At 42.8% G+C, this 23,769-nt stretch overlaps 1 pseudogene; it reads right to left on the reverse strand.

Annotated features, from left to right (window-relative positions):
- Nucleotides 1-4,258: 4,258 nt before the first annotated feature.
- LOC129705799 (V-type proton ATPase 116 kDa subunit a 1-like) overlaps nt 4,259-23,769 on the reverse strand; it is a 43,949-nt pseudogene continuing 24,438 nt past the window's right edge.

Here is a 23,769-nt window from a genome sequence, read left to right on the forward strand (position 1 = left end):
GTGTCTCTGATGGAGAAGAAACTGGACAATTAATGACAATTATTAAAATCCAGTTTTAAACAGATGCAGAATTAGTTACTTACTCATTCTCAAAGCATCTTAATCACTTTGACTGAGGCCAAACATGTTACAGTAATTCTCTTCATTAATTTTTAAAACAAGCTTTACATATGGGTTTATGGAATTAGCATGAACAGCCCTATCAGTTCCTGCCTTGTTTAACAGCAAGAAATGAAAATACTGAAGATTGTAAATCTTCAATTTACAAATCAATTGTAGCTTTTTTCTTTTTTTTTTCTTAAAGGCACAAAGACAAGTAAGAAAAATGACAAATGAAAAACAAAACTGCACATTAAATCTGAACTATTCGTCAGAATTGTTCTCAAAGTCATGCAGGGTAGGAAATAGATCAGACACACAGAAACATAGGAAATAGGTGCAGGATTAGGCCATTCGGCCCTTCGAGCCTACACCGCCATTCAATATGATCATGGCTGATCATCCAAGTCAGTATCCTGTACCTGCCTTCTCTCCATACCCCCTGACCCCTTTAGCCACAAGGGCCACATCTAACTCCCTCTTAAATATAGTCAATGAACTGGCCTCAACTACCTCCTGTGGCAGAGAATTCCACAGATTCACCACTCTCTGTGTAAAAAATGATTTTCTCATCTCGGTCCTAAAAGACTTCCCTCTTATCCTTAAACTGTGACACCTTGTTCTGGACTTCCCTAACATTGGGAATAATCTTCCTGCATTTAGCCTGTCCAACCCCTTAAGAATTTTGTACATTTCTATAAGATCCCCCCTCAATCTTCTAATTTCTAGCGAGTACAAGCCGAGTCTATCCGGTCTTTCTTCATATGAAAGTCCTGCCATCCCAGGAATCAGTCTGGTGAACCTTCTCTGTACTCCCTCTATGGCAAGAATGTCTTTCCTCAGATTAGGAGACAAAAACTGTACGCAATACTCCAGGTGTGGTCTCACCAGGACCCTGTACAACTGCAGTACAACCTTCCTGCTCCTATACTCAAATCCTTTTGCTATGAATGCTAACATACCATTCACTTTCTTCACTGCCTGCTGCACCTGCATGCGTACTTTCAATGACTGGTGTACCATGACACCCAGGTCTCGTTGCATCTCCCCTTTTCCTAATCGGCCACCATTCAGATAATAGTCTACTTTCGTGTTTTTGCCACCAAAGTGGATAACCTCACATTTATCCACATTATACTGCATCTGCCATGCATTTTTCCCACTCACCCAACCTATCCAAGTCACCTTGCAGCCTCCTAGCATCCTCCTCACAGCTAACACTGCCCCCCAGCTTCGTATCCTCCGCAAACTTGAAGATGTTGCATTCAATTGCCTCATCCAGATCATTAATATATATTGTAAATAGCTGGGGTCCCAGTACTGAGCCTTGCTGTACCCCACTAGTCACTGCCTGCCATTGTGAAAAGGACCCGTTTACTCCTACTCTTTCCTTCCTGTCTGCCAGCCAGTTCTCTATCCACATCAATACTGAACCCCCAATACCGTGTGCTTTAAGTTTGCATACTAATCTCTTATGTGGGACCTTGTTGAAAGCCTTCTGAAGACCAGATATAACACATCCATTGGTTCTCCCTTATCCACTCTACTAGTTACATCCTCGAAAAATTCTATAAGATTCGTCAGACATGATTTACCTTTCATAAATCCATGCTGACATTGTCCAATAATTTCACCACTTTCCAAATGTGCTGCTATCCCATCTTTAATAACTGACTCCAGCATTTTCCCCACTACCGATGTTAGACTAACTGGTCTGTAATTCCCTGTTTTCTCTCTCACTCCCTTTTTAAAAAGTGATGTTACATTAGCTACCCTCGAATACTCAGGAACTACTCCAGAATCTAAAGAGTTTTGAAAAATCACTAATCACTATCACTAATGCATCCACTATTTCTGGGGCTACTTCCTTAAGCATTCTGGGATGCAACTTATCTGGCCCTGGGGATGTATCGGCCTTTAATCAATTCAATTTACCTAACGCCACTTTCCGGCTAACCTGGATTTCACTCAGTTCCTCCATCTCATTTGACCCCCGGTCCCTTGCTATTTCCGGCATATTATTTATGTCTTCCTTAGTGAAGTCAGAACCAAAGTAGTTATTCAGTTGGTCTGCCATGTCCTTGTTCCCCATGATCAATTTGTCTGTTTCTGACTGCAAGGGACCTACATCTGTTTTAACTAATCTTTTCCTCTTCACATATCTATAATAGCTTTTGCCGTCAGTTTTTACGTTCCCAGCCAGTTTTTTTTTCAATATCTATTTTCCCTTTCCTAATTAAGCCCTTTGTCCTCCTCTGTTGGACTGAATTTCTCCCAGTCCCCTGGCCGGCTGCTTTTTCTGGCTAATTTGTATCTTGTATCTTTTGTTTTGATTCTATCCCTGATTTCCCTTGTTATCCACGGATGCACTACCTTCCCTGATTTATTCTTTTGCCAACTGGGATGAACAATTGTTGTAGTTCATCCATGCAATCTTTAAATGCCTTCCATTGCATATCCACTGTCAACCCTTTAAGAATCAATTGGCAGTCTATTTTGGCCAATTCAGGTCTCATACCCTCAAAGTCACCTAAGTTCAGGACCCTTGTTTCTGAATTAACAATGTCACTCTCCATCCTAATGAAGAACTCAACCACATTATGATCACTCTTGCCCAAGGGCCCACGCAAAATAAGACTGCTAACTAACCCTTCCTCATTAATCAATACCCAGTCTAGAATAGCCTGCAATCTCGTTGGTTCCTCTACATGGTGATTTAGAAAACTATCCCACATAGCATAGGACACAACCTGGAAATTAAACTTCAGAGATGAAAGGAAACACAAACCCAAAGACTACTGGTCATTTATTGCAGACTTCCTCCCACACACTTTCAACCCACTAAGATGAAACTACACTGCATAATTTAACTTGTAAGGACCCCAGAAAGGGTGAAGCATGTGAAGAAGGGACTTAATCCAAAACATCACCTGTTGTTTCTCTCCAGAGTTTGGTGGTGCGACTCGCATTGCAGCGGCCCCTACAGCCTGTCTGTCTGTCTTTTTTTTTGTCTAGTTAAATGTAGTTGTCGTGTTTTTTTTAATACTGTTTTTAACTGTGTATATGTGGGGGGCGGCTGGGTGGGGGGGAGGTGGAAACTTTAAAAATCTCTTCCCTGCATGGGAGATCCGACCTTTTCCCTGTTGGGTCTCCGTTGTCGTTGGGGCCTAGCACCGTGGAGCGGCCACCAACCGGAACGACCTGGGGGCTCCAGTCGCGGAGCCTGCGGAGCTGCAGTCTTACCGGTTGGTTGGCCTCAGAGTGTGGGGAGCAGTGGTGGCTCGCTGCTGCAGCCCGACTCCGGAGCTCAGACGCTCCTGCTGCAGGCCGGTGGACTGTGACGTCGGGAGCTCGCGGGTCCGGGTGGGAGACCACTTTTCGGAGCTCCCGCAACACAACTTCTCCAGCCCGTGTCACGGGGTTGGAATGACCCGGAGCGGGGCCGTACATCGCCTGGCGCGGTTTTAATGGTCGCGGGACATTCCAACGCCCGCCTGGGGCTTCAACTTTGTGACATTTAGACCTGGAGCGGGGCCGTACATCACCCGGCGCGGCCTTAATGGCCGTGGGACTTACCATCGCCCGCCTGGGGCTTCAACATTGGGAGAAAAATGGTGCAGGGGAGAGAAAAGACTTTGTCTTCCATCACAGTGAGAAGGAGATTCACTGTGATGGATGTTTGAGTGAATTGAATTGTTTGTGTGTCTTGGAGGAATTGTTTTGTTTGTAAGGCTGTAGAAACGTAGTTTCATTTGAGCCTCTCCAAGGTTCAATTGACATGGAATAAATATTGTGTTGTATTGTATTGTATTGTATTGTATTGTATTGTATTGTATTGTATTGTATTGTATGTTTCCTGTCCCGCTGAGTTACTTCAGCATTTTGTGTCTATCTACAGATAACTATGATTCTAAATCAAGATAAAACTCAAATGAAAATTTTCAATTTATCTGAAATTGAATTGAAGAGTCTGTCAGAGCAAAAAATCCATCGGAGAGGAAAGAACTGTAAGTTGCATGTTTCATGTGCGTGTCCATTCATTGTTTCTGCCGATTGGATTTTTGATTGTGCTAATAAAACCCATTGTGCACTGGCATTTTAAGGAGCATATTTACCCCAGTTTCAGACAACATCGTCCACTAGTACTGCTGTGCCTCCTTCAAAATCCTGTAACGTAGACGGACTCTCCAGAGGGCAGCTCAGAACCTGACAGCTGGGATTCTGCCTGGGGAAGACAAAGCCCAATGCACATTAAAAGCTACTGACTGCAAAGTGCTTTTATTCTTCGATCAGTGCAGACTAAAAGCTTGTTTTCTATGAAGTGAAAATCGTTTATCAATTATGTAAATACAGGGCAGCCCATGCAGAAGATCCATTTGCAGGACCATTGTGAGAGAATCTAATTCGAAATGAGAAAATAACAAATTGGTAAAAACAATCCTGCTTACAGTAACAGGGACCAAAAACTCACAGATGTCCATCCTGTCAGCAGTGTTGGATGAATTCAGTGATGACCTCCAGTACTGACCCTGTCAGAATGCATGTCAGTTGGAAATCATGTGGATTAAGTATCACTAGTCGATTGCCAGAGCATTTGGGGATATATTGTATGCTTCTCCCCCCCCACCCCACCCCCATCTGTCGCTCTTCTTTCCCAACCCCTCAGCCTCCTCCCTCTCATCTCCGTGGTTTTAAGCCCAGCAATTGTGGCTTAGTGCTTTGGTTTCAGAGCAGAATATGCTCCACCTCCTTGGAGGTGGAACATAGGACAGTAGAGCAAGGAACAGGCACTTCAGCCCACAATGTCTGTCCTGAATATGATGCCAAATCTCTCTGCACATGATCCATATTCCCTACATTTTCTGCATATTTAGTCAGTGTGGTGAATCTGTGGAAATCTTTGCCACAGAAGGCTGTGGAGGCAAAGCCAGTGGCTATATTGAAGGCAGAGATAGATAGATTCTTGATTAGTATGGGTGTCAGAGGTTATGGGGAGAACGCAGAAGAATGGGGTTAGGAGGGGGAGATAGATCAGCCATGATTGAATGTCAGAGTAGACCTGATGGGCTGAATGGCCTAATTCTGCTCCTATCTCTTATGATATTCCCTTGGCTATCCAATCGCCTCTTAAATGCCACTATCGTATTTGCCACACAACTAATTTCAATTTATTGTTCATTATTGATGAGGTTAAGATATGAATAACACTAATAAAAATTTTGGGAGACTCGATGTGGGGATGAGACATTTTGAAGCAGAATACAGATCAAATGGTGTAATGTGAAGTAATCCTGCTGCTGGCACACTTCTTCTCATTGGAATTCCTGGACACTCGTACTATTCTATGAACCGAGAGACTAGGAACACAACATTTCAGACGCTGGGGTTCCCAGACCAGGGTCCCAGTTCACAGAGATGCCGCTGAGATCTGTGCAAATCACAAATTGTTGGAGTAACTCATTGAGTCAGGCAGCATCTGTGGAGGGAATGGACTGGCGATGTTTTGGGTCGGGGCACTTCTTCAAACTCCACATCCAAGAGGCAGAGAATTCCACAGACTCACAACGCTGTGTGAAAAAGTGTTTCCTCATCTCGTTCTAAATTGCTTACCCCTTATTCTTAAATTTAGCAGCGACCAGAAAGACGCTACGACTTTTTGCGCGACTGCGGAGACAACTCCCAGCGACCACTGGTGAACATGTGGCGACAAACTAGTCGCCTGTAGTTGCACAAGAAAATTGCCGAAGTGGGACAGGCCCATTAGTGTTCTTCCCTGATATAGCAAAGACAAAGCTACCTGAATGCTAGAAGTCAGAAATAAATAAAACCAGAAATGCTGGAAAGACCTAGCAGTCTGCCGAGTAGTTGCAACGTATTATTTTTGTCGTTCGCTTATTAGTTACTTCACTGATGAACTATTTTTGTGATATTACAAAGGATATTATACCCTCCCAATTAAGTGTGAGTTTCCCTAAGTAGGCACCCCTCATGACGTCCTTGCACTCTGATAGAATGCATTCTGTCTTTCCAAAAATTGAGTAACTACCACATTTGTGAGCAGACCAAAACATCTAGACTAAAACTAAACATTTATTCAAAACAAAGCAATATGTGGAGGTGAAAATATAAAGAGAACAAATAGAAATTATAAGTATCCTGATCCGGACCCATTTGTTTTACATAATCTATTTAATCTTTAATACATTTGGGCAGACATTCTGTTGTACTTTGATAAAACCATACATAAGTAATGAAGTAATGTAGTTCTTTTGCTGAATGAGTATAATTTCATATGCAAACCAAACTGAAGGTATTGGGTCAGATGTTGGAATTTTACACTTTGTAATGAATATATAGCTGTGAAGGTATACCTTAAAATGGGCCAATGGTCAGGCATTTGGCCTTTGGCAGATTAATATTTAATCATTTATTATTTGATTAGCACTGAGAATCCTGCCTCTTGCCTCCAGTTTATACGTCTATTAAACCTACACAGCTTGTGGCGTGGAAATTTTGGATTTTTTTCGACAGCTTCCACTTTAACTCTAACCTTCCAGTGCAGCACAAAATGATTTATATTTCATGTTGGATGAAAATAGAAGAAGAAAGAATGTTTGCAGCAACTGTTTTAAAAAATATATTTCAGGGGATGTGGGCTTTGCAGACTGAGCCAGCATCTAATTGCCCATGTGTAGGAAGGAACTGCAGATGCTGGTTTAAAGGTAGACACAAAATGCTGGAGAAACTCAGCAGGTCAGACGGCATCTCTGGAGAAAAGGAATAGGTGTCGTTTCAGGTTGAGACCCTTCTTCAGACTAATGTTTCGGGTCAAGACCTTTCTTCCGACCCATCCCTAATTGCCCTTGAGAAGATGTCGATGAGCTGCCTTTGAGATCTGGGTATACCTACATGATATTAGGGAGAATGTTCCAGGACTTTGGCACAGTGATGGTGAAGGAACAGCGATATATTTCCAAGCCAGGGTGGAGTGAGGTGTTTCCATGCTTTTATAACATATTACATATAACATATAACAATTACAGCACGGAAACAGGCCATCTCGGCCCTACAAGTCCGTGCCGAACAATTATTTTCCCCTAGTCCCATCAGACCATAACCCTCCATTCCTTTTCCATCCATATATCTATCCAATTTATTTTTAAATGATAAAATCAAACCTGCTTCCACCAATTCCACTGGAAGCTCATTCCACACAGCTACCACTCTCTGAGTAAAGAAGTTCCCCCTCATGTTACCCCTAAACGTCTGTCCCTTAATTCTGAAGTCATGTCCTCTTGTTTGAATCTTCCCTACTCTCAATGGGAAAAGTTTGTCCACATCAACTCTGTCTATCCCTCTCATCATTTTAAAGACCTCTATCAAGTCCCCCCTTAACCTTCTGCGCTCCAAAGAATAAAGACCTAACATTCAACCTTTCTCTGTAACTTAGTTGCTGAAACCCAGGCAACATTCTAGTAAATATCCTCTGTACTCTCTCTATTTTGTTGACATCCTTCCTATAATTGGGCGACCAAAATTGTACACCATATTCCAGAATTGGTCTCACCAATGCCTTGTACAATTTTAACATTACATCCCAACTTCTATACTCAATGCTCTGATTTATATAGGCTAGCATACCAACAGCTTTCTTTACCACCCTATCTACATGAGATTCCACCTTCAGGGAACTGTGCACAGTTATTCCTAGATCCCTCTGTTTAACTGCATTCCTCAATTCACTACCATTTCCCATGTACGTCCTATTTTGATTTGTCCTGCCAAGATGTAGCACACTTATCAGCATTAAACCCCATCTGCCATCTTTCAGCCCATTCTTCCAAATGGCCTAAATCTCTCTGTAGACTTTGGAAATCTACTTCATTATCCACAACATCTTAGGCTTTTGCTGCCCTTGTCCTTCTAGCAGGTTGACTTTGTGGCTTTGGAAGATATTGTCTCAGGAATCTTGGACAGTTTAGATTAGTTCAGAGATACAGCGTGAAAACATGTCCTTTGGCCCACCGAGTCTGTGCCGACCTGTGATCCCCATACACTAGCCCAGGGGCCTCCAAACCTTTCATCATGAGGGCCACATTCTATATTTGGCACATTATTGTGGGGGGGAACATACACATACACACACACACACACACACACACACACACACACACACACACACCCACACACACACACACACACACACACACTGACGGGATCTGTACCATTGACGGCAACCTTTCACCAGCTGCACATAAACCCTCAACTTGTTAGCCTACGCAAACTGACATGTAAGTTCCCGCGCTACCACAGAAGCCGCTAAATAACCCAGAAGCCGCTAAATAGCCCACCGCACAGAACGTGTTAAGAGCTTGCGGCGGTCCGGATAAATCTCGAGGTGGGTTCGATGTGGCCCGCGGGCCATAGTTTGGAGACCCCTGCACTAGCCTATCCTACACACTAGGGACAATTTACAATTTTTACCAAAGCCAATTAACCTACAAACCTGTGCATCTTTGGAGTGTCGGAGGAAACCGGAGCACCTGGAGAAACCCCATGCGGTCACAGGGAGAACGTACAAACTCCATATAGACAACGTCCATTGCCAGGATCGAACCTGGGTCTCTGGTGCTGTAAGGAAGCAGCTGTACTGCAGCGCCACTGTGCACCCACTGTGCTACAGAGCATCCTGTAGAGATGGTGCAGCTACTGTGCATCAAATGTGGAGAGTATGAATAGTTGTGGATGGCGTCCTTATCTAGAAGATATTTATGAAGATATAGGAAGATGAGGAAAAATGGTTTCACCCAGAGAGTTGTGAATCTGTGGAATTCTCTGCCACAGAAGGCAGTGGAGGCCAATTCACTGGACGTTTTCAAGAGGGAGTTAGATTTAACTCTTAGGGCTAACGGAATCAAGGAATATGGGGAAAAAGCAGGAATGGGGGGTAATGATTTTGGATGATCAGCCATGATCATATTGCGGTGCTGGCTCGAAAAGCCGAATGGCCTACTCCTGCACCTATTTTCTATGTAGAAAAAATATATATAAGGATGTTGCCAGGACTCAGGGATTGAGTTATAGGAACATTTGGACAAGCTAGGACTTTATTCCTTGAAATGTAGGAGCAGAGTGATGATCTTATAGAGGTGTATAAAATCATTAGGAGCATACTGTATATTGTGTGAAAATACATTATCTTTTCCCCAGGGTTGAAGAATCAAGAACTAGAGGACAAGTTTTGAGGTGAGAGGGAAAAGATTCAGTAGGGACTTTTGGGGATTTATTTTTCACACCGAGGTTATTTTTCACACAGAGGTTCCTGGAGGTTTTTTTCAGTCTCCCTACCTGCTTCCACTACCTGCAACCACCGGCAACTACCTGCAACCTCCGGGAGCCGCACGGAAACCTTGGGTGGGGTGCAAAGTCTCCAGAGGTTTCCATTCAGGTTTCCTAAGTGGGACAGGGGCATTACTTGCATAGGATTCCGAGCCACCGACAAGTTGTTGTAGCCACATTGTGTATATGGCTGCTCTAGTTTAGTTTCGTCATTGATATTGATAGTGAGCGATTCAGTGATGCTAATGCCATTACATGTCTGGGTGATAGCTGGATTTTTTCGTGTTGGATATCATCATTGTCAGACACCTATGTGGCATGAATGTTACTTGCCGCTTATGAGGCCAGGCCTGGATATTGTCCAGGCTTTACTGTTTTTGGTTAAGGACTGTTTCATAACCTGAGTCACAAATGGTGCTCAACATTGTGCAATCATCTGTGAATGTCCCTGCACCTGTACTTGAAGGAAGATGATAGTTGAAGCAGCTGACGATGGTTGGGCTGAGGACATTGTTCTGAGGAGCTGCTGCAGGGGCTTCTGCGGTTGAGATGATTGACTTTCAACCACCGCAACCATCTTTTTGAATCCAATCAGTGGAGGTTTACTTCTTGATTTTCCATTGACTTCAGTTTAGCCAGGGCTCCTCAATGCCAGACTCAAGCAAATGCTGCCTTGATGTCAAGGGGGGTTATTTTCTCTTCATTTCTGGAGTTCAGTTCTTTTGTCTATGTTTGGACCCAGGCTGTAATGAGGTCATGGTCTGAGTGACTTTGGCAGAACCCAAACTGAGCTTCTGTGAGCAGATTGTTGCGAACAAGTGCAGTTTGATAGCATCAATTCCCCCTCCCATCACTTTGCTGATAATTGAGAGTAGACTTGCTGGGTGATAATTGGCTGGGTTGGATTGTGAACAATACTTTATGTTTCCTTCAGTCTTGTTATTCTAGGCAATAATCTGAAAAGTACAAACCTTTCAAGGTTGCTACTTTTAATTGCCATTGGAGAAGGCAGCTATCAGATTTTGATGACTTTTCTTTTGTAAAGCTTATTAACCTAAAGTGTTGGCTTTGCTTTACTCTCCACAGGTACTGCTAATCATTTTCAGTACTTTCTGTGTTTATTCGCCAAGTAGTACTGTAATGCCGACAATACTAACTAATCTGCTGATATGATATAAATTTGCTGAAGGTAGAAGGAATAGGTGAGTTATTTTTGAGGAATTTCAAATACTGTCAGAACCTTGCTGTAACTCCTCTATTACATAGAACTTGGGGTAGTACAGCACAGGAACAGGCCCCTTGGCCTATCATGTCTGTGGCGGTCACAATACAGCCTATCTAATCTCATCTGCCTGCACATGTTCTGAATATTGTTATTCTCTGCAGTCACAAGAGATGGCTGATGCTGAAAACAGGAACAAAAACACTCTGCTGGAGGAACTCAGAGGACCAAGCAGCATCTGTGGGGTGCATTGTCCCTCTATATGTTTTACCCATGCAGAGTCATTGAAAAATCTTTTCCCCTGACAGATGTTGCTTGCCGACTGAGTTCCTCCAGCAGTCTGTTTTCTGTTCCCTTTGTTCCCTGTCTGGTCAGGTGTCATTCCAAATGCTTCTCAAATGTTGCTATTGTATCTGCTCCCATTACCTTTCCTGGCAGTGCCTTCCAGGGGACCGATCACATCTCCCTTAGGTTAACCCTCTCTCATCTTAAATCTATGCCTTTAGTTCCACCCATGACTGCATGGATTGCCTTTGGGTGCTCTGGTTTCCTCCCACACTCCAAAGGAATACAGGTTTGTAAGTTAATTGGCTTTGGTAAATTATGAAATTGTTCCTTGTACGTTGGAAGTGTATGGGGTGATCACTGGTTGGTGCGCACTCTATGGGCCGAAGAGCCTGTTTCCACACAGTATCTCTAAAGTCTAATTTCATAAAATGCTCCAATGAAAACAATCCAAATATGTCCAATCTCTCTTTATAGCCACTACTCTCTAATCCAGCCAACATCCTGGTGAACCTCGTGCACCCTTTCCAAAGCTTCACATCCTTCCTGTAATGTGTTCCAAACTACACACAATACTCCAAATGTGATCTAATCATAATTTTATTTAACTGCAATGTGACTTCCCAGCATTTGTACTCAATGTCCTGACCAATGTAGGGAAATATGTGGAATGGTTACTTTGCTACTCGATCTTTTGTGTTGGCAGTTTCAGGGAACTGTAGAATTGTAGCCCAAAATCTCTCTGTAGACCAATGCCTCTCAGGTTCCTGCCATTTACTATATATTTTCCTCTTGCATTTTATCACCCAAAATGAAATATCTCACACTTGTCTGGATCATACTCCATCTGCTATTTCTCCAACCAAATTCCAGCTATTCTCATTGCTTAAAATTTTGCTTAAAATTTCATTTCAGCTACATCACTAATGTATTCCCTTCACTAGTAATTGAAATTAATTATCAGAGACGAGTGTTCAAAGTTCCACATAGTATTGGGCAGCTTAATTAAAAATGTTATTAATAGTGAAAGCGACCCCTGAGTTGGGCAGTGGGCAGGTGCTATAGACCTGCACCGGAAGGTAGACGCTCCCGCCCCCATAAGTCTTGGGCAGATGGGGCTCGTCAGCCGTGGAAGACTGTCCATCTAGGAGAGGGAATTAAAAACCTCCACTGCCTTGTGGCCATATCCAGTCATGGAAAAGGCTCCAGGAGTAAACCTCAAGAAAATCCCCAGTCAGAGCCCCTAAGGTAGTTCGTCGTTGTCCACAACCTCACTCTGGCAGCTCCTGCGACGGCGCTGGTGCCAAACTGTAACGGCCATGCTGCTCCTTTAGATCGATCAGCGACATGGAGAGGTGGGACGTGCTGCATGGGCAACAGCCTGCCCTCCATATGACATCGACCAGGTTTGAGTCCGACTACACATCTCCTGCAAACCTACACCTACAACCTGGAGAGGACACTCCAGCTTCACCTGCAGCATCGACACAACACGGGGAGCAACAGTTACCGGTTATAAGTTATCGTTAGATTGGTGTATAGTGAGGCGCCAGGGGTTGCTCCCGATGGTGGGAGGGATTTTCGGATCTGACTGGACAGCTACCGCCCGCCTCAAGCTGGGCAGCCCCCAGCCAATAAGGTGCTGTCCCACCACAGTCTGCTATCCTCACTGGTTGCACGGGGATCAGGAACCGTCCGAACAGCAGATCGGAACCTTCGCACCTACCAACAAAAGAACACTTCAAAAGAGACCAGCTCTAAAACTGGGAACTTAGAATGTCCAGACAATGATGACCGGCCTCTCTGAAAACCTACAGGACATTAGCGATTCCTGGAAAAGAGCTGTCATAAACGACGAGCTCAAGAGACTCAGCATAGACATAGTACACTCTACTCAGGCAGCTGATGGCTGGGCCATGTCCACCGCATGGAGGATGGCCGTATTCCAAAAGACATCCTCTATGGAGAGCTGACATCTGGGAGGAGAACCATCGGCCGCCCCCAGCTACATTACAAGGATGTCTGCAAGGGAGATATGAAGGTGCTCGACATCGATGTGTAGTCCTGGGAAAGTGTTGCAGCTGACCACACGAGGTGGAGAGGTACCCTGAACCAACATTGCAAAACGGGTGAAGAGAAACTGTTCAACGCAGCGGCAGACAAGCGGGCGTGCAGAAAGGAGCGCAGCAACTTCAACAAACCAGAGATCACACACAAATGTGACCTTTGCCACAGAGACTGTCACTCCCGCATTGGTATCTTCAGCCACAAGCGACACTGCTCTAGCCGAGGTTTGAAGCAAGCAGCCAACAACTAGGATGCATCACCCATGGTCAGTCATGACCGAGGGGGGGGGCCTACGACTCTTAATAAACATACGACTCTTAGTGAACATGAAACACTGGATTGCTTTAAAATCGACCAGATTCACTCAGGTCCTTAAGTGAGGAAAAGAACCACTCGAGTGTAGGAGTCTGTGGGGTGACCTTAATGAGGTGTATGAGATCATGAAAGGAATGGATAATAAGGTGAACACCCAGCGTAATGATTAAAAATGTAGAAGGTCAAGGCTTAAGGTGAAAGGGGAGCGATTTAAGAGGGACATCAGCGGAAACCTTTTCACTCAGAGATAGTCAGTATTTGGAATGGGCTGCTAGAGGCAGCTGTAGAAGCAGATACAATTATGACTTTTAAATATTTGGAAAGATATATAGCTGGGTTTAGAGGAATATGGGTCAAATGCAGGCACATGGGACCAGTTCAACATAGACAGGATGAGCCAAAGGGCCTGTTTCTGTGCACCACAGAAGCTAATGGAGTGAAATCTTTAACGTAGAATTTACTCCCATTTGGAAGTGAATGGGTTAATTAGAGACTGTCAGCATTGCTTTGTATCTGGTAGGTCGTGTCTTACTAACTTGATTGAATAGGGTAGGGCAGTGGATGTAGTCTACAAGGGTTTTGGTAAGGTATTCGCTGAAGTCCTCCAGGCTGATCCGAAAGATTGAGATACATAGGATTAACGTATCATGACTGGCTTACTGATAGAAGACGGAGGGTGTGGTGCCAAATCAATATTCAGGCTGGAGGTCCTTGACCATTGGAGCTCCACAGGGATCTATGCTGGGACCTCTGTTGTTTATGACATATATAAATGATTTGGATGCAGTTGGGGTAGGGAAGTAAATTTGCAGATGACACCAAGTTTACTGGGGTCACGGATTGTGAGGAAGGCTGTGAAAATGTCAGTGGGATATAAATCAGCTACAGAAAAAGGCGGAGAAATGGCAAATGGAACTTAAGCTGAGCAAGTGTGAGGTGTTGCACCTTGGGAGGTCAGCATGAGGTATTACACTTTGGGAGATCAAATGTATGAGGAAAATATACAATTTTACTTCGGAGTCACGTGAGTGACTACGTGAAGACCCCGCCAGCACGCATGCGCGACATAGCGTCTCACGCAGTGCAACAGCGACGGACGGGAGTACGAGCTCTCCCGCAACAAGTTTAAAAACGGGACCTCCAGGTAAGTAAACTTACTCTGAGGTCGTGTTTTTGGAACCCTTGTTCTGCTTTACTTCAACAGGAACATGAACAAGGGAAAACAACCAAGGAAGGTCGTACGCCGTCCGACTGCAATGGACCAGGAGGGTCCCAGCAGTGGGGGTGACCGGTGACACCTGCACCGCACATGCTGCGGTCCTCAGTCACCAACAACATTTCCGAGCCAAGCCCAGCGCCGCTAGCACAGCTCGAACAACCGCAGCGGGCTGGAGGCAAGGCTAAACAGAAGTTGAACCAGCTGGTTTACTCGGATGAGTCCGGTGCAGAAGACTCACCGCCCGAGAGCGGCAAAGGTGGCCATTGGAGTCGTATGGAAAGGCTCATGGAGCAAATGCTCCAGCGAGACTTGCTCCGGGAGATGGGGCAAGCTCGCCAAGGGAGCACAAGCACTCCCGCTCCAGTGCACTATCAAGCACTGGCCATCGCATCTCCCTCAGCTGAGGGGAGCGTTGGTGACCAGGACTGGGCTGTCAAGAACAGAGGTCACTGGCTGAAGAAACCGGGACTATGCTTGGGGTACAGGATCAGGAAGAGCTGCTGGAGTGGTGAACTGCTACACGGCAACACCGCGAGCGGGACAGCTGTTACACCTAAACTGGCGGCCAGCATTGACTACCTTTAAACCACTCCAAGAACAGGTAGTCAATGAGGCGTTGGACCTTTACACGCCTCCCGAAAATTGCATTTCGCTCAATGTGCCTGCCGTCAATAGTCAAATCTGGGGGGACATTGGGCAGGGTATCAGAACCCAAGAACTTAAAATACAAAAGATATTGAAGCTCCTGACGTCGGCTATCACCTCGTATGCTCGTTCCGTGGACGGAGTTGACATGACAACAAACCAACAGGACACCCTGGCTCTACTGTGCAACACACAGTATGAGATTAACAACCTCCGGAAGGAGGCCATAAGACCTGCCCTCAACCCAAAATTCTCAGGACTGTGTAGAACGCCGACCTCAGAACCACAGATCCTGCTATTTGGCAAAGAATTACCAAAGCAAGTCAAAGATCTGGATGAAGAATCCAAGGCTTTTGGCCTCATGAGGGCAGGTCCCGGAACGACCAAAACCACGCAACCCAGACGGCAGTACCCCTACGCAACCACCAGTAGGCGTCTACTTCATGGTACTGGTGAAAGCTTGGGGCCCGCATACCATTCCCGGAAGTCTTTTTTAGGACAGGGCCCAGAGTGGGCCCCATGGAAAATTCACCACCCCCCAACAGCACCACCCCAACAGACAAGGAACCTGAAACCGAATAAATGAACACTCCACCAGTAACAATGGAGGTAGGTGGGTCTGGTTCCTACCAGTACATAAAAGGTGGGGGGATTGTGCTAACAGGGGGGAGACTACACCTGTTTTTGGAAGCATGGAGGACTATCATACTTAATAATTATATACTAAAAAGTATTCAAGGATATAAAATTGAATTCATTCAAGAAAACATGCCACCAGTACAGCATGCACCCCAAAGGGGTTTTACCCTCTCACTAAAAGAAAAACGTGAGGGTCAAGCAGAACTGGTGAGGTTACATACAAAGGGAATCGTAGAGAAATCTAAACATGAATCTTTGGAATTTGTATCAAATATATTTACTATAACCAAAAAAGATGGTGGATGTCGCATCATCATTGAATTAACCACATTGAATACTTTTGTTAAGTATATACACTTTAAAATGGAAACATTTGTGACTGCCAAACAATTGATTACCAAATGATACTTTATAGCAAGCATCGACTTAAAAGATGCATACTATTCAGTACCCATTCATAAGGATCATCGTAGATACCTAAAATTTACCTGGATCGGGCAACATTGGCAATACAAATCATTGCCTAATGGTCTAATATCAGTCCCAAGACTGTTTACCAAGATATTAAAAACAGCCCTGGCAATATTAAGAAAACAAAAACATATTGTCATGGCATATCTTGATGATATTTTGATAATAGGCAAAACCATGGAATTAGCTAATTCAGCAGTATTAGCTACTAAACATTTATTTGAAACCTTGGGCTTTGTCATAGATAAATCTAAGTTGACGCCATCCACAACTATGGACTATTGGGATTCACAATTAACTCAGTCCACATATCTGTAACGTTGCCAAAAGAAAAATCAGCAGAATTGGCACAAACCTGCAACAAATTAATGGTTAACAATCGACCAACCATTCGACAAGTGGCAAGAGTAATTGGGAAATCAGTAGCAGCATTTCCAGCTATCCAGTTTGGACCTTTGCATTATCAAAACTTACAAAGAGCAAAGGTGCAAGCGTTAAAATAACATGCAGGTCACTTTGACCGTACCATGAAATTGCCTATTGAAGCAATATCAGAGATACAATGGTGGCAAGAGAACATTTGGCATAGTTCCAGTCCCATCATTATCAATAACCCAACATTAACAATACAAACAGATGCCAGTGCTCAAGGCTGGGGAGCAACTAATACCATATCCAGTACAGGTGGTAGATGGACTAATCTAGAATCATCACTCATACAGACACTGGGCATAAACTATTTGGAAATGTTAGGTGCGTTCTATGGGTTAAAAGCATATTGTTCAAATATGCACCATTGGCATGTTCGTTTACAAATTGACAATACCACAGTGGTGGCCTATATTAACCATATGGGCGGGATAAAATCGATATCATGTGATAATTTGGTCAACACAATCTGGCAATGGTGTGTCGACAAACATATTTGGCTATCAGCAACTTACCTACCAGTTAAGCTAAATACAGTGGCAGACACCAGGTCAGGCAAGTTCAATGCTAACACCAAATGGATGTTAAACCCCAAAGTATTTGCTGAAATTACAAAGCAATGTGGAACACCAGATATCGATCTCTTTGCATCCCGACTGAATCACCAGGTACCGATGTATGTCGCTTGGGAACCAGACCCTTAGGCAGCGGCGATGAATGCATTTTCGCTGAACTGGGGGAACTATTTTTTCTATGCTTTTTCCCCCCTTCTGCCTCATCAGTCGGGTACTACGCAAAATACAGGTGGATTCTGCTTCAGGCATTTTGGTAGTACCCGACTGGCCTACACAGCCATGGTTCCCAGTGGTCCTTGACAGGGTCATTGAAACACCCATGACCATTCACAGCGGACCAGATCTACTGATCCACCCTGTATCAGGCGAAAGTAACCCATGCCACATCCTGGCAACAGCGGGAATAAACCTTCTGGGTTGCAGGTTCTAAAAAGACCTTTGCTGGACCTGGGATTGTCAAATAGGACCATGGACATGATGACAGCATCTCACTGACTTTTCACCAAGAAACAATATCTCTCCAGTATAAGAAAATGGGAAACATACTGCTCGAGAACAGGGACAACCACCATAACAAATGTACTCGAGTTCCTGGTCAGCCTTCACCACGATGAAGGTCTGAGCTATAGCACTATCAATTGTGCTAGAAGTGCACTGTCAGCCTATCTACAACAGGCACCAGGACAACAGGCCATAGGGTCTCATCAGCTGGTGGCCAAATTAATGAGAGAGATCTTCAATTCAAACCCCCCTAGACCTAGATATACCAAGATCTGGGATGTCAGCGTTGTCCTGACATACCTAAGGGATGGCCACCAGCCAGATCCCTCACTCTGGACCAGCTAACCCTGAAAACGGCCATACTAATGGCTTAATCTCAGCATAAAGGGTCCAGTCCCTTTACCTACTCAGACTGGACAATATGGTCGTAACATCAGACCAAATAACATTCACCATTCAGGAGCTGGTAAAACAGAGCAGACCAGGAACTTCAGGACTCATTATGGAATTCCGGGCCTACCCACCTGACCCCCGTTATGTGTCATGACCCACCTACTACTATATATCAACACAACCAAAGATTCCCGAGGGAGAGAAAAAACACTATGGGTCAGCCATAAAAAGCCACATGGTTGAGTGTCGAGTCAAACCATCTCTAGATGGCTCAAACAGATATTGGGAGCTGCTGGAGTGGATACTGATATTTACACATCTCACTCCACCAGGGCAGCATCCACGTCAGCGGCTAACAGAATGGACGTGCCATTGGACCACATCCTGGCAACGGCGGGAAAAAACTTTACAAACATTCTACAACAAGCCATTAGTAAAACCTGTTTCATTTGCAGAGAGAATTTTAGACTCTGCAAATATATAATTTAAGCCCGGGGGAGCATTATTCTCTTTGTTATTGTTTTCAAATAAATACCACTATAGTTTTATAAACAGATTCATGTTTGATTACGTTAACATACTTCCTCCCTTGGATGACTTCGGCAGCAAGTGAAGTATGGACTGTTACACGGTTTGAAATCACAGAGCTTTAAAATCTTCACGTAGTCACTCACGTGAATCCGATGTAAAATAGTAAGATTAAACGAGAACTTACTAGTTTGAAGTTTGATCTTTATTTTATGAGGAGTTATGATGAGGGATTACGTGCCCTCCGCTCCCACCCTCAATTATAGAGATCAACTGGTATCTTAGTTCTCCTTATCTTTACTATGTTTATTTCAATTATTGTGTTGTTTCTGTGATTCCACACTGCTGCTTTGAAGTATGTCGTGCATGCGTGCTGGCGGGGTCTTCACGTAATCCCTCATCGTAACTCCTCATAAAATAAAGATCAAACTTCAAACTGGTAAGTTCTCGTTTAATCTTACTATTACTGACAAGACCATTAATAGTATCAATGTACAGTGGTCTAAGTTCAGAACTCCTTGAAAGTAGCAACACAAATTGATAGAGTGGTGAAGAAGGCTTACGGTTATCTTGGATTCATTGGTTGGGGCATTGTGTATAAGAGTCAGCAGTCATGATGCAGTTTTATAGAACTTTAGATAGGCCAATTTGGAATATTCTGTGCTGTTCTGATTGCCCCATTACAGGGAGGATGTGGAGGCTTTGGAAATGGTGTAGAGAAGGTTTACAAGAATGATATATCTTTAAACTAAACTAAATGCAATTCTGTAATTTCTTGGGGGTGAGATCATTGGAATGAATCCATAATTCCATATAGCGATGTACTGGACTTGTTCAACTTCAAATCCATATTTAATCCAGAATTCTAGCCTGCTGGTTTAATTATCATTGGTGAATAAATGTAGAAATAAGGAACTGCAGATGCTGGTTTAAATAGGTATGTTACAAAACCTACCTGAATCGTCATTGGGAATCTGCCCAACGCCATGTCCGCGATTTTGGCGCTGTTTGGAGGGGGCGGATTTAAAACGCGATTTTTACTAGGCTGTTCTAATCGCAGATGTTCAGCCTAGTAAATCATTAACGAAAAATCACTGCAAGACCCGGTCGCAAAAGGTATTATTAGTTTTATAGGCCTCGATAATATAGTTATAATAATTTTAAAATCACTCTCTCACTTCGCAACCTCTTGCAGCCCCAGGGTTTTATAAAGCAAACAATTAAAGGTATGTACCTTATTTTTACATTAAATGGGGCGTGTATATAACCCTGTTTATAAAGTTTTCTCTAGCGAGTAGTTCATTTTGGGCTTTTTATATCCCGCAGTATTTTTCTCGGCATTTGAGGGCACTAATCCAGCGCGATGTGAACGTTCTAAACCAGCGCGTTCACATGAACCCACTAGAAAGCCGATTTAAATGGGCATTTATTTACAGCAATTGAACACTAAATTCCTTCCATTTGGCCTATAAATTAATGTAAATTAGATATAAAAATCATGTTATATTGTGAATTATTTGTGAATAATCTTTGGACACTTAGGCTATTTAAGAAATGGATAGATGTTTATATCTAGTAATTGAATTTTGATTAAACATGATTTTCTTTTTTAGTATTTACTATTTGTTTTAGCGTTTAACTTTATAATCTCTACCTTTTTTTCTAAAATTGAAAAATTGAGGAAAAACAACGTGTACAGAGTTGCTTATTGGTTGCAGTCTGAGGAGTATGATGATGCTACTGATTATGATATGCCAATGTACCAGCTAGCAGCTGATCTTCTCCATAAAGACTTTTGCTAGAAATTGTAATTTATTTACCTATCCATAACTGACTTACAGCATATTATACAATAATATTAAAGTTCTGTTCTTGAGAATATCACATTTTTGAATTTTCAAGGCAGTCTGGTTGTTTATTACCATTTCTGTCACATCGGTCAATTTTGTAATTAGCTACAATTAGGTAATTAGCTAATTATATGCTTTAATTTCATGTCATCCAAGTAAGATTGTTTTATATTTTTTCAGAATGCTTCAATCTATGATAGGTGAAAATGTCATTCAGTTCTCTTAATTCTTAAGAAAGTTACGGGCTTTTGACTATCCAAGATCACAGCTTTTTTTTGTAATGTCCATTGAAAATCAATAGGGAACAAGATGCTAATTTCCGAGTATGAAAATGGCCATAACCTTTTTAATACTTGAGATATGAAAGTGAATTTGGTGTCAAATTAAACTTATTGTTATGCTTTATCTGATGGGATAAATTGCAGACTTGATTTTTAAAATCTCAAAATTTTGTAACATTGCTAGTTTAAAAATAAGAAAGTGCTTGAGTATCGCAGCGGGTCTGGCAGCATCCATGGAGAAAATGGATTGGTAACATTTTTTTGTTGCTTTGGGAGTGAAGAAGGGTCCCGACTTAAAAGGTCACCTATTCATGTTCTCCATGGATACTGCCTGGCCCGCTGAGATGCTCCAGCACTTTGTCTTTTTCTCTTGGTGAATAAATGTCGGTCAAACAAGAAACCTGGAAGGTCATGTTTGACTAATCATTAATTTTTTGAAGAGGTTACTAGGGAAATTGATGAGGGTAAAGCAGTGGATGTTGTCTATATGGACTTCAGTAAGGCCTTTGACAAGGTTCCTCATGGAAGGTTGGTTAAGAAGGTTCAATTGTTGGGTATTAATGGTGGAGTAGCAAGATGGATTCAACAGTGGCTGAATGGGAGATGCCAGAGAGTAATGGTGGATGGCTGTTTGGCAGATTGGAGGCCGGTGACTAGTGGGGTGCCTCAGGGATCTGTGTTGGGTCCACTGTTGTTTGTCATGTACATCAATGATCTGGATGATGGTGTGGTAAATTGGATTAGTAAGTATGCAGATGATACTAAGATAGGTGGCGTTGTAGATAATGAAGTAGATTTTCAAAGTCTAAAGAGAGATTTAGGCCATTTGGAAGAGTGGGCTGAAAGATGGCAGATGGAGTTTAATGCTGATAAGTGTGAGGTGCTACATCTTGGCAGGACAAATCAAAATAGGACGTTCATGGTAAATGGTAGCGAATTGAGGAATGCAGTTGAACAGAGGGATCTAGGAATAACTGTGCATAGTTCCCTGAAGGTGGAATCTCATGTAGATAGGGTGGTAAAGAAAGCTTTTGGTGTGCTGGCCTTTATAAATCAGACATTGCGTATAGAAGTTGGGATGTAATGTTAAAATTGTACAAGGCATTGGTGAGGCCAATTCTGGAATATGGTGTACAATTTTGGTCGCCTAATTATAGGAAGGATGTCAACAAAATAGAGAGAGTACGGAGGAGATTTACTAGAATGTTGCCTGGGTTTCAGCAACTAAGTTACAGAGAAATGTTGAACAAGTTAGGTCTTTATTCTTTGGAGCGTAGAATGTTAAGGGGGGACTTGATGGAGGTCTTTAAAATGATGAGAGGAATAGACAGAGTTGCCGTGGATAAGCTTTTCCCATTGAGAGTTGGGAAGATTCAAACAAGAGGACATGACTTGAGAATTAAGGGACAGAAGTTTAGGGGTAACATGAGGGGGAGCTTCTTTACTCAGAGAGTGGTAGCTGTGTGGAATGAGCTTCCAGTGGAAGTGGTGGAGGCAGTTTAAAAATAAATTGGATAGGTATATGGACGGGAAAGGAATGGAGGGTTATGGTTTGTGTGCAGGTAGAAGGGAGTAGGGGAAAATAAGTGTTTGGCACGGACTTGAAGGGCCAAGATGGCCTGTTTCCATGCTGTATTTGTCATATGGTTATATGGAAATTAGTCATTTGGTAATGTAACAGTAAGCAGACTGACTCCACTGCTATCCTTGCTACAGCTTGAAAAGTGCCATTGGTAAAGTAAAATATTGTAATCTCCTTGACTACTCTTGACAATACTTTGCCATCTGTTAGTTATATTTCTTGCTACAGGAGTAACATAACCAATCTAGTGAAGCAAGGTCTCTTAAAGCAACTCTCCTCTGAAACTGTAGCTGGATTGCTCTGAGTCTATAATCTCCCTCTTTGAGACATTCCCCTTCAATGCTCCTGAATTTGTTCCTACACATGCCAGGACTTCTGGACTTATTTATAAGGGAATAATTGAAGATCACTTTAAATATTGCTTAGAAAAAAGCAGACACTATTTGACCATGACTTTATACAATGATTTCATCTTATTGGGCATCTGAATTGCTTCTGGTGGATTAAAGACCAATAAAAAAATGAAATAGATGGAAATATGACAGTGTGTGAACAGAGTCATGTTATTTTATTCCCACTATATCCTGGTAAATAATGCTCCAATGGATAGGTAGGATGCAAAGGTAACTCTAATAAAATTGATGGCTTCATCAAAAGCTCATCAACTTGAAATATTTGCTCAATTTTTCTTTCCAGAGCAGCTGCCTGAACTACTAAGTGTTTTTTTTTAGCATTCGCTGTCTTTGTTTGCAGTTCAGTCATTGTTTCTTCTTCTAAGCTTCCGTCTCAATCACAAACATATTTGCAAATAATGTCCCACAGTCTATGCATCATAGCCGGACACATTAAATAAATAACATCATTTTCATGCTTTAAGGATACAATCATAGAAATCTTTATTTGAAAACCTGTTAAAGAGTAATGAGATGCTAACAATATTTGCTCTGACTAGAATTTGCACGATCATCAAAGAGTATTTGTGCTCAATTGTGAAATGTACTCTGTTCACTCACATGAACTATTGAAAATTCCCATCTACTCCTCGTCCTCTGGGCCAGAGTTGGAAGCTGCTGCTACATTTAGCACTCTCTTGTCATTCATCTATCTATTAATATTGATATTGATATTCTTTTAATGACCACACAGCCAGGCTGGTGGAATTTGTTATGCCAATGCAGCACATAAAATTTTTTTTAAAAAAAATTTAAAAAAAGAATACAAACATGACAATACTAAAAAACTGTAACATGAAAACATCCCCCCACAATGGTTCCCATTATGAGGGAAGGCACAAAGTCCAGTCCCCGACCCCAGTTCCCCCATAGTCGG

This window comes from Leucoraja erinacea, chromosome 2 (genome assembly GCF_028641065.1).
Source record: "Leucoraja erinacea ecotype New England chromosome 2, Leri_hhj_1, whole genome shotgun sequence".
NCBI lineage: Eukaryota > Metazoa > Chordata > Chondrichthyes > Rajiformes > Rajidae > Leucoraja > Leucoraja erinaceus.